This window comes from Hyla sarda, unplaced genomic scaffold (genome assembly GCF_029499605.1).
Source record: "Hyla sarda isolate aHylSar1 unplaced genomic scaffold, aHylSar1.hap1 scaffold_969, whole genome shotgun sequence".
Taxonomy (NCBI): domain Eukaryota; kingdom Metazoa; phylum Chordata; class Amphibia; order Anura; family Hylidae; genus Hyla; species Hyla sarda.
In genome coordinates, this window is record NW_026610999.1 from 44,195 (window position 1) to 56,312 (window position 12,118).

At 48.7% G+C, this 12,118-nt stretch overlaps 3 non-coding genes and 1 pseudogene across 3 annotated transcripts; all 4 read right to left on the minus strand.

The window, feature by feature from the left end:
- Positions 1-1,451: 1,451 nt before the first annotated feature.
- LOC130351320 (U2 spliceosomal RNA) lies at positions 1,452-1,642 on the minus strand. Its single transcript, XR_008888051.1, has one exon. It is a non-coding gene; the product is annotated as a U2 spliceosomal RNA (small nuclear RNA).
- Positions 1,643-3,734: 2,092 nt separating this feature from the next.
- LOC130351321 (U2 spliceosomal RNA) lies at positions 3,735-3,925 on the minus strand. The gene has a single exon (XR_008888052.1). It is a non-coding gene; the product is annotated as a U2 spliceosomal RNA (small nuclear RNA).
- Positions 3,926-6,008: 2,083 nt separating this feature from the next.
- Positions 6,009-6,199, minus strand: LOC130351323 (U2 spliceosomal RNA). Its single transcript, XR_008888054.1, has one exon. It is a non-coding gene; the product is annotated as a U2 spliceosomal RNA (small nuclear RNA).
- Positions 6,200-8,284: 2,085 nt separating this feature from the next.
- LOC130351356 (U2 spliceosomal RNA) lies at positions 8,285-8,458 on the minus strand (annotated as a pseudogene).
- Between the last annotated feature and the right edge of the window lie 3,660 nt (positions 8,459-12,118).

The following is a 12,118-nucleotide window of genomic DNA, read 5'->3' on the forward strand; positions in this document are numbered from 1 at the left end:
ATGGATGCAACAATCTCCTGTTGCTTCTATGAAGGCCGTAATAGACGACATCACCAAACAGCTCCATAGTCACATACACAGCAAAGGAGAGATGTTGTTTACACCTAGTGATGTCAGTGGTATTGAGTGACATCACAGCACAGTGCTAAGGCTCCTGGGCCTGGACACAGCAGCGGCTGCAATATCTCAACGGAGAATACGTTTATATCTATGTGTGTGTGTGCGCATATATATATATATATATATATATATATATATATATATATATATATTTCTCCGCCGAAATCACTTTTAAACCCATTTCCACCTTTTTTTCCCTTCTCTTCCTCTTACTTTTTTTTCACGTTTTTTTACGTTTTTTTTTCTCCTTTTCGCCTCTTTTCTGGGCGTATTATTCTTCTTTTTCTTCTTTTTTTTCGTCTAATGCATACCCCATCAGTGCAGCAATGCTTATTCAATACCGCCAGCAGATGGAGACACTGGGGGATAATTTTCTAAGGATTTATACTGATTTTTCCTGTCTGAATTTGTCGCACAGAAAGTTGCAGGCCAAATATGTGTGACATTTCTGCGACTTTAGCTTCTAGAGCATTTTTACAACATTATACATAGGTGCTGAATACATAAAAAGCGACTGTTCAGCGACAGACAAGTCGCATCGGCTGAAAGTAGGCCAGAATGTCAGTCCATGTTGGAGCAGGTTTAGATACAGTCTAAAGCATAGATCTCAAAGTCTGTGCACAGAATTTAGCAAGGGCCTCGCACCTTCTGATGCATCAGGTAGGTGCACAATAGCATAGCCTAACCCTCTGTACTTTGGTCTATATTGATGCGGGACATAGACAGCCAGCTGATGACCAATCCATTAGTGCAATGGATGGCTGGAAGCATTTGTCTTTGCCTTTGCAATACCACAGAAGCAATGCATGGTCAATGTACAGCAATGACACACCTGTGTGAACAGCCAGGAGACCCCCCCCCCCCCCCCATGTTATGTTACATAGTTACATAGTTAGTACGGTCGAAAAAAGACATATGTCCATCACGTTCAACCAGGGAATTAAGGGGTAGGGGTGTGGCGCGATATTGGGGAAGGGATGAGATTTTATATTTCTTCATAAGCATTAATCTTATTTTGTCAATTAGGAACATTCAGCACCCACCCGCTATCAAGGCAGCTGCCTATCATGTCATGCCCTACCTGCACAGGTGTGCTGGCTACTCAAATGATCCAATTAAGGAGGCCATTTAGTCAGCAGCAGCAGAAGTCCTGTGCCTGGACGCTCCAACAGGGGCCAGACACAAGCAGAAGCAGAAGCAGCAGAAGCAGCAGCAGCACCACCTTTTGTTTTTTGGCTGCAGCAGCAGCAAGGCCCACAGGGCTGGCTAGCTGGCTAGCCAGCAAGCAGGTAGCAATGAAAGTAGGAATCTTTCTTTTTAACCCTGTAAGGGGGTGGTGCACTGTACCCGAAGATACTGCCATATCGGGTCAATGCATAGGGCGACGGAAGCAAGCTTCGAAATCGGCCCCCGTTCTCAAAAATCCATTTAATATATGGTCCCCAGATAGGGGACGTATCAGATATTAAACTGATAAGAACAGATACTACACTTGATCTTAGCCAAAAGGCCGAGAAGCGATAACCGTGAAAGGGGCGGGCCCAACAAGGTCCCCTTCATGGGCACTATCACTGCTTGCTGTCAGGGAGGCTGCCAGACAATTTTCCATGCACACTCTGGGCTGGGGGGCAGTCAACCACCAGTACACACAGCAGAACCTAAACCCATACCATTATTGCTAAGCAGCAAGACAGGGGCCCATTGCACTCCCACGGGGCCTTTTTAAATGCAATCCATAACCCGGATTTGCCAGGAACCCTTCTTACTCCTCCTACTTGCATGTGACACTGGGCTTAGGATCTGCATAGGAAACACACACACAAGCACACACCTACCTTTGTTGCCTGCAGATGCCTCCTTGGCTGTCCCCAAACGGTATCAAACCAACACCCACGGGAAGCTGTAAGCATAGAGGACATGCCTGCACCCCATTGGACTTACCTGTGTGGGTTAAATCCGGGTTATTTGACAACCTATGGCGGTGATGGTTCTGCTCAGGCAGAGCAGTGCTGATGCTCCTCATAAAGCTGTCGCTGCTGTGAAGGTTCTAGGTGACATCACAAATCCCTTTGGTTACATACACAACAAAGCTGGGTTGTTGTTGTTTACACTCTGCAAGGCCTGTGGAAGTGAGTGACATCATAGCACTGTAGTTCTGAGGGTTCAAGATGGATGCAACAATCTCCTGTTGCTTCTATGAAGGCCGTAATAGACGACATCACCAAACAGCTCCATAGTCACATACACAGCAAAGGAGAGATGTTGTTTACACCTAGTGATGTCAGTGGTATTGAGTGACATCACAGCACAGTGCTAAGGCTCCTGGGCCTGGACACAGCAGCGGCTGCAATATCTCAACGGAGAATATGTTTATATCTATGTGTGTGTGTGCGCATATATATATATATATATATATATATATATATATATATATATATATTCTCCGCCGAAATCACTTTTAAACCCATTTCCACCTTTTTTTCCCTTCTCTTCCTCTTACTTTTTTTTCACGTTTTTTTACGTTTTTCTCCTTTTCGCCTCTTTTCTGGGCGTATTATTCTTCTTTTTCTTCTTTTTTTTCGTCTAATGCATACCCCATCAGTGCAGCAATGCTTATTCAATACCGCCAGCAGATGGAGACACTGGGGGATAATTTTCTAAGGATTTATACTGATTTTTCCTGTCTGAATTTGTCGCACAGAAAGTTGCAGGCCAAATATGTGTGACATTTCTGCGACTTTAGCTTCTAGAGCATTTTTACAACATTATACATAGGTGCTGAATACATAAAAAGCGACTGTTCAGCGACAGACAAGTCGCATCGGCTGAAAGTAGGCCAGAATGTCAGTCCATGTTGGAGCAGGTTTAGATACAGTCTAAAGCATAGATCTCAAAGTCTGTGCACAGAATTTAGCAAGGGCCTCGCACCTTCTGATGCATCAGGTAGGTGCACAATAGCATAGCCTAACCCTCTGTACTTTGGTCTATATTGATGCGGGACATAGACAGCCAGCTGATGACCAATCCATTAGTGCAATGGATGGCTGGAAGCATTTGTCTTTGCCTTTGCAATACCACAGAAGCAATGCATGGTCAATGTACAGCAATGACACACCTGTGTGAACAGCCAGGAGACCCCCCCCCCCCCCCCATGTTATGTTACATAGTTACATAGTTAGTACGGTCGAAAAAAGACATATGTCCATCACGTTCAACCAGGGAATTAAGGGGTAGGGGTGTGGCGCGATATTGGGGAAGGGATGAGATTTTATATTTCTTCATAAGCATTAATCTTATTTTGTCAATTAGGAACATTCAGCACCCACCCGCTATCAAGGCAGCTGCCTATCATGTCATGCCCTACCTGCACAGGTGTGCTGGCTACTCAAATGATCCAATTAAGGAGGCCATTTAGTCAGCAGCAGCAGAAGTCCTGTGCCTGGACGCTCCAACAGGGGCCAGACACAAGCAGAAGCAGAAGCAGCAGAAGCAGCAGCAGCACCACCTTTTGTTTTTTGGCTGCAGCAGCAGCAAGGCCCACAGGGCTGGCTAGCTGGCTAGCCAGCAAGCAGGTAGCAATGAAAGTAGGAATCTTTCTTTTTAACCCTGTAAGGGGGTGGTGCACTGTACCCGAAGATACTGCCATATCGGGTCAATGCATAGGGCGACGGAAGCAAGCTTCGAAATCGGCCCCCGTTCTCAAAAATCCATTTAATATATGGTCCCCAGATAGGGGACGTATCAGATATTAAACTGATAAGAACAGATACTACACTTGATCTTAGCCAAAAGGCCGAGAAGCGATAACCGTGAAAGGGGCGGGCCCAACAAGGTCCCCTTCATGGGCACTATCACTGCTTGCTGTCAGGGAGGCTGCCAGACAATTTTCCATGCACACTCTGGGCTGGGGGGCAGTCAACCACCAGTACACACAGCAGAACCTAAACCCATACCATTATTGCTAAGCAGCAAGACAGGGGCCCATTGCACTCCCACGGGGCCTTTTTAAATGCAATCCATAACCCGGATTTGCCAGGAACCCTTCTTACTCCTCCTACTTGCATGTGACACTGGGCTTAGGATCTGCATAGGAAACACACACACAAGCACACACCTACCTTTGTTGCCTGCAGATGCCTCCTTGGCTGTCCCCAAACGGTATCAAACCAACACCCACGGGAAGCTGTAAGCATAGAGGACATGCCTGCACCCCATTGGACTTACCTGTGTGGGTTAAATCCGGGTTATTTGACAACCTATGGCGGTGATGGTTCTGCTCAGGCAGAGCAGTGCTGATGCTCCTCATAAAGCTGTCGCTGCTGTGAAGGTTCTAGGTGACATCACAAATCCCTTTGGTTACATACACAACAAAGCTGGGTTGTTGTTGTTTACACTCTGCAAGGCCTGTGGAAGTGAGTGACATCATAGCACTGTAGTTCTGAGGGTTCAAGATGGATGCAACAATCTCCTGTTGCTTCTATGAAGGCCGTAATAGACGACATCACCAAACAGCTCCATAGTCACATACACAGCAAAGGAGAGATGTTGTTTACACCTAGTGATGTCAGTGGTATTGAGTGACATCACAGCACAGTGCTAAGGCTCCTGGGCCTGGACACAGCAGCGGCTGCAATATCTCAACGGAGAATACGTTTATATCTATGTGTGTGTGTGCGCATATATATATATATATATATATATATATATATATATATATTCTCCGCCGAAATCACTTTTAAACCCATTTCCACCTTTTTTTCCCTTCTCTTCCTCTTACTTTTTTTTCACGTTTTTTTACGTTTTTCTCCTTTTCGCCTCTTTTCTGGGCGTATTATTCTTCTTTTTCTTCTTTTTTTTCGTCTAATGCATACCCCATCAGTGCAGCAATGCTTATTCAATACCGCCAGCAGATGGAGACACTGGGGGATAATTTTCTAAGGATTTATACTGATTTTTCCTGTCTGAATTTGTCGCACAGAAAGTTGCAGGCCAAATATGTGTGACATTTCTGCGACTTTAGCTTCTAGAGCATTTTTACAACATTATACATAGGTGCTGAATACATAAAAAGCGACTGTTCAGCGACAGACAAGTCGCATCGGCTGAAAGTAGGCCAGAATGTCAGTCCATGTTGGAGCAGGTTTAGATACAGTCTAAAGCATAGATCTCAAAGTCTGTGCACAGAATTTAGCAAGGGCCTCGCACCTTCTGATGCATCAGGTAGGTGCACAATAGCATAGCCTAACCCTCTGTACTTTGGTCTATATTGATGCGGGACATAGACAGCCAGCTGATGACCAATCCATTAGTGCAATGGATGGCTGGAAGCATTTGTCTTTGCCTTTGCAATACCACAGAAGCAATGCATGGTCAATGTACAGCAATGACACACCTGTGTGAACAGCCAGGAGACCCCCCCCCCCCCCCCCCCATGTTATGTTACATAGTTACATAGTTAGTACGGTCGAAAAAAGACATATGTCCATCACGTTCAACCAGGGAATTAAGGGGTAGGGGTGTGGCGCGATATTGGGGAAGGGATGAGATTTTATATTTCTTCATAAGCATTAATCTTATTTTGTCAATTAGGAACATTCAGCACCCACCCGCTATCAAGGCAGCTGCCTATCATGTCATGCCCTACCTGCACAGGTGTGCTGGCTACTCAAATGATCCAATTAAGGAGGCCATTTAGTCAGCAGCAGCAGAAGTCCTGTGCCTGGACGCTCCAACAGGGGCCAGACACAAGCAGAAGCAGCAGAAGCAGCAGCAGCACCACCTTTTGTTTTTTGGCTGCAGCAGCAGCAAGGCCCACAGGGCTGGCTAGCTGGCTAGCCAGCAAGCAGGTAGCAATGAAAGTAGGAATCTTTCTTTTTAACCCTGTAAGGGGGTGGTGCACTGTACCCGAAGATACTGCCATATCGGGTCAATGCATAGGGCGACGGAAGCAAGCTTCGAAATCGGCCCCCGTTCTCAAAAATCCATTTAATATATGGTCCCCAGATAGGGGACGTATCAGATATTAAACTGATAAGAACAGATACTACACTTGATCTTAGCCAAAAGGCCGAGAAGCGATAACCGTGAAAGGGGCGGGCCCAACAAGGTCCCCTTCATGGGCACTATCACTGCTTGCTGTCAGGGAGGCTGCCAGACAATTTTCCATGCACACTCTGGGCTGGGGGGCAGTCAACCACCAGTACACACAGCAGAACCTAAACCCATACCATTATTGCTAAGCAGCAAGACAGGGGCCCATTGCACTCCCACGGGGCCTTTTTAAATGCAATCCATAACCCGGATTTGCCAGGAACCCTTCTTACTCCTCCTACTTGCATGTGACACTGGGCTTAGGATCTGCATAGGAAACACACACACAAGCACACACCTACCTTTGTTGCCTGCAGATGCCTCCTTGGCTGTCCCCAAACGGTATCAAACCAACACCCACGGGAAGCTGTAAGCATAGAGGACATGCCTGCACCCCATTGGACTTACCTGTGTGGGTTAAATCCGGGTTATTTGACAACCTATGGCGGTGATGGTTCTGCTCAGGCAGAGCAGTGCTGATGCTCCTCATAAAGCTGTCGCTGCTGTGAAGGTTCTAGGTGACATCACAAATCCCTTTGGTTACATACACAACAAAGCTGGGTTGTTGTTGTTTACACTCTGCAAGGCCTGTGGAAGTGAGTGACATCATAGCACTGTAGTTCTGAGGGTTCAAGATGGATGCAACAATCTCCTGTTGCTTCTATGAAGGCCGTAATAGACGACATCACCAAACAGCTCCATAGTCACATACACAGCAAAGGAGAGATGTTGTTTACACCTAGTGATGTCAGTGGTATTGAGTGACATCACAGCACAGTGCTAAGGCTCCTGGGCCTGGACACAGCAGCGGCTGCAATATCTCAACGGAGAATACGTTTATATCTATGTGTGTGTGTGCGCATATATATATATATATATATATATATATATATATATATATTCTCCGCCGAAATCACTTTTAAACCCATTTCCACCTTTTTTTCCCTTCTCTTCCTCTTACTTTTTTTTCACGTTTTTTTACGTTTTTCTCCTTTTCGCCTCTTTTCTGGGCGTATTATTCTTCTTTTTCTTCTTTTTTTTCGTCTAATGCATACCCCATCAGTGCAGCAATGCTTATTCAATACCGCCAGCAGATGGAGACACTGGGGGATAATTTTCTAAGGATTTATACTGATTTTTCCTGTCTGAATTTGTCGCACAGAAAGTTGCAGGCCAAATATGTGTGACATTTCTGCGACTTTAGCTTCTAGAGCATTTTTACAACATTATACATAGGTGCTGAATACATAAAAAGCGACTGTTCAGCGACAGACAAGTCGCATCGGCTGAAAGTAGGCCAGAATGTCAGTCCATGTTGGAGCAGGTTTAGATACAGTCTAAAGCATAGATCTCAAAGTCTGTGCACAGAATTTAGCAAGGGCCTCGCACCTTCTGATGCATCAGGTAGGTGCACAATAGCATAGCCTAACCCTCTGTACTTTGGTCTATATTGATGCGGGACATAGACAGCCAGCTGATGACCAATCCATTAGTGCAATGGATGGCTGGAAGCATTTGTCTTTGCCTTTGCAATACCACAGAAGCAATGCATGGTCAATGTACAGCAATGACACACCTGTGTGAACAGCCAGGAGACCCCCCCCCCCCCCCCCCCCCATGTTATGTTACATAGTTACATAGTTAGTACGGTCGAAAAAAGACATATGTCCATCACGTTCAACCAGGGAATTAAGGGGTAGGGGTGTGGCGCGATATTGGGGAAGGGATGAGATTTTATATTTCTTCATAAGCATTAATCTTATTTTGTCAATTAGGAACATTCAGCACCCACCCGCTATCAAGGCAGCTGCCTATCATGTCATGCCCTACCTGCACAGGTGTGCTGGCTACTCAAATGATCCAATTAAGGAGGCCATTTAGTCAGCAGCAGCAGAAGTCCTGTGCCTGGACGCTCCAACAGGGGCCAGACACAAGCAGAAGCAGCAGAAGCAGCAGCAGCACCACCTTTTGTTTTTTGGCTGCAGCAGCAGCAAGGCCCACAGGGCTGGCTAGCTGGCTAGCCAGCAAGCAGGTAGCAATGAAAGTAGGAATCTTTCTTTTTAACCCTGTAAGGGGGTGGTGCACTGTACCCGAAGATACTGCCATATCGGGTCAATGCATAGGGCGACGGAAGCAAGCTTCGAAATCGGCCCCCGTTCTCAAAAATCCATTTAATATATGGTCCCCAGATAGGGGACGTATCAGATATTAAACTGATAAGAACAGATTTTTTGATTGAAAGAGCTTTATTTACCGTTCAGTCATTACAAGTCGTACAATAAATTACAGTCACACAAAGCATGATAGTACAATACACAGCAAAGGTTCCCTAAGCTATACATCGCACACCATGCTACTCTAACATTCAGCTCAATCCTGCAATATAAAGGCACAAGAGATCAAACAAAAACCAAATAATACAATCTGTGATCGGGGTAGGGGTGTGGGCGACTATGTGGGGGTAGGGAGGGGGCGGATCACAGGGCCAAACTGTTGGGCTGTATCTTCAGGGAGACATGGGAGAAGGAGAGGGGTCTTCACTCCTCTTCTTCCTCATCAACGGCCGAGCTGTCCAAGATGGAATAGTCTCTAAGCAGGTTCTTGATGAACCTGCGGCAGTCCCGGACGGACATGTTTTCCCTGTTGATCACGAGGCGGTTCCTGGCAAGCCACACTGCGTCCTTAAAACAGTTCATAAGGCGCCAGGCCTCCTGGATGGCCTCCACGTCGTGGGTCCCAGGGAACAGGCCGTAAAGCACCGAATGGTACGATAGGCAGCTCCTGGGCACTGAGTCTCTGAGTTCCTGTTCTAGGGCGTCCAACAGACCCTGTGCAAAGGGGCACTGCCAAAACACGTGGAAAGATGTTTCCTCCACGTAGGGGCAACGGGGGCAGTACCGGGTCTTGCACAGGTTGCGGGCATGCATGAATGACCTGAGAGAGAGACCTCCCATGACGGCCATCCACGACAAGTCCTTGTGTCCATTGGTAAGCCGCTTTGAGGCCACATTGTTCCAAACTGTCTCTGCAGTGGCTGCGGGGAGTCCCGGAACCAGCTCGGTCGAGTCCTTAGCTCGGATGAGCTTGTGGATTGTCTTTGGCTTCCATAGGTCTGGTTTCAGTCCTTCCAGCTGGTGCTCCCTCACAAACCGGACAACATCCCCATAGAACCAGGGAGTGTTCCAGTTGTAAGGGATGGAGCTGTCCCACTTGTCCCAGCCCAGCTGTCTCCAGAGGGGCATGAGAAGCAAGCGAGACATGGACCTGCCCGCTGAGCCAGTCTTTTCTACAAGAGTCCGCTGCACCGTGACGCATGCAAAGGAGGCCCTCAGCAGAGCGGGGATGTCGGGTATTCCCTTCCCACCCTTGCGGGGTTCCTTGTACATCACGGTCCTCTTGACTCTGTCCATTTTGCCCCAGACGAAGCCAAACACTGTCCGGGTGATGGCCTTGCAAACGGTGGTATGGGGAGGCCAGGCCTGTGCGGTATATTGGAGCACAGGCAAAACTTCACTCCGCAGGACAAGTGCCTTGCCTTCCATCGTGAGCTTTCTGGAGCTCCACAGTCCGATCTTCGAGTTTATCCTTCCTAGTCGGTCTTGCCAAGACTTAAGGGCCGCTCCTTCCTTCCCGAACCAGACTCCAAGAATTTGAATGAAGTCCGGCTTAATAGTAAAGGGGAAGGGGGCGGAAGAAGCCAGGTGCCATTCCCCGAAGAGCATGGCCTCCGACTTCCCGCAGTTGACTTTTGCCCCCGAAGCTCTGCCGAAGTCCTCGCAGGTCTGGACGAGTGCAGTCACCGAACGCTGGTCAGCGCAGAAGACGGTCACGTCGTCCATGTAGAGCGAGCACTTGACCTCGTGGCGATCTGGTCCTGGTGCGGTGATCCCTCTGATCTCTCCATTCTGCCGGATAGTCTCAGCGAAGAGCTCTATAACACAAACAAAAAGGAGAGGTGAAAGAGGGCAGCCTTGTCTAACCCCTGAAAGAATAGGAAAGGGGTCAGTCTTCCAGCCGTTCACCAACACCGTGCTGTAAATGTCAAAATACATAACGTTAACAAAAGAGCAAAACATCTTCCCCAGACCCAGCCTGCGCAAAACCCTGTCCATGAATGCGTGGGAGACACGGTCGAACGCCTTCTCCTGATCTAAGCTGACCAGGGCGGCGCGGCCCCCGCGGTCCTGGATGTAATGGACCGTGTCTCTCACAAGGGCAAGGCTGTCGGCAATCCTGCGGCCAGGAATGCTGCAGGTCTGGTCCGGATGGACGATCTGCCCCATGACAGGTTTCAGCCTGTTGGCCAGCACCTTGGCGAGGATCTTGTAGTCCACGTTCAGGAGAGAGATGGGACGCCAGTTTTTCAGGTCACATCTCTCCCCCTTCCGCTTATACAAGATCGTGATCATCCCTTCCCTCAACGACGGAGGCATTCTGCCCCCCACCACCATCTCCTCGTACACCTCCAACAGGTCCGGACAGATCAGGTCACCCAGCGCTACGTAGAGCTCGGCCGGGAGACCGTCACTGCCCGGGGTCCTGCCGGGCTTAAAGGATTTAGCGGCAGAGAGCAGCTCCCCCACCGTCAAGGGATCGTCCATAGCCGCCGCACCTGCGGGATCAACAACGTTAGTGACACCTGACAGGAACCTCTCGGCGGCTTCGGGGTCGGATGACTTGGGGGCGTAGAGGTTGCTGTAGAAGTCGTGGACGACCCCCATCACTTCCTCCTTGCCGCTCCTCATGTGTCCGGTCTCATCTCGTAGCTCAGTCAGGGGCGTGTGGCCGGCATGGAGCTTCCTGAAAAAGAAAGAGTTACATTTCTCACCCTTCTCCAGGTTCTCCACCTTGGAACGAAAGACGATTCGCTTGGATTCCTCCTCAAAGTGCCTTTTCAAGCTCTTTTTGGTCTCCTCCAGCTCCTCCCTGACGTCCCAGCCACACTGGAGCAGGTCCTGCAGGGACCGCAGCTCGCGCTGCAGTTTCCTCAAGTCCCACTTCTTCGCACACGCCTGTTGTCTGCCTTTTGCCTGAAAGAAACAACGGAATTCGACTTTAACATATTCCCACCAATCGCTGATGCACTTGAACAGACATTTGTCATTTCGCCATACAAGGTAAGCATCCCTAAGTTCCTCCATGACCTCCCTCTGCTCCAACAGGGCACAATTCAACTTCCAGGAGCCCGGGCCAGGTGGGAATCCATGGCCCAGAGTCCCCCGGAATCGAATGGCCCTGTGGTCAGAGAAGAAGCAGGGGACCATAGAGTACGACACCTTTCTGACTGCTCTCGAAGTGAAGATGAAGTCTATCCGAGAACGGAGCGAGCCATCGGGGCGGCTCCACGTATAGTTTACGGAGCCGTTCCCGACGGACCCGACAACGTCCTGCAAGGATGCCTCCGTCACCATCTCAATCAGCAGTTTAGACGTCACGTCCAGGTTGGCGGATGTGCCAGAACTGCGCCCGTCCACCTCAATGGGGCAGTTGAAGTCACCACCCAACACTACTGCTCTAGTGGTGGCGAGTTCAGCCCGCAGGGCCTGGAGAACCTCCAGTCGGACATCCCTCTCAGGGGAGGCATACACGTTGATGAGCCGCACGGGCTCACCCGCCCAGGAACCGTCTGCGACAAGAAGTCTGCCACAGACGAGCTCCCGGACGGAATCAAGTGCAAAGTTACCTCCCCTGATCAGGATGGCCACCCCCGCAGACCTATTGTCGCCCCCACCAGACCAGTAGGAAGGGCCGTGAGGCCACTGCCTGGCCAGATGGTTGTAAGACCTAGAAGCAGACAAAGCACATTCCTGCAACATGTAAACATCACACCTCTGGGAATCTAAGAACGTAAGAACAGTCTGAAATCTAAACCAAGCTCTAATACTCCTCACATTAATGCAGAAGATGT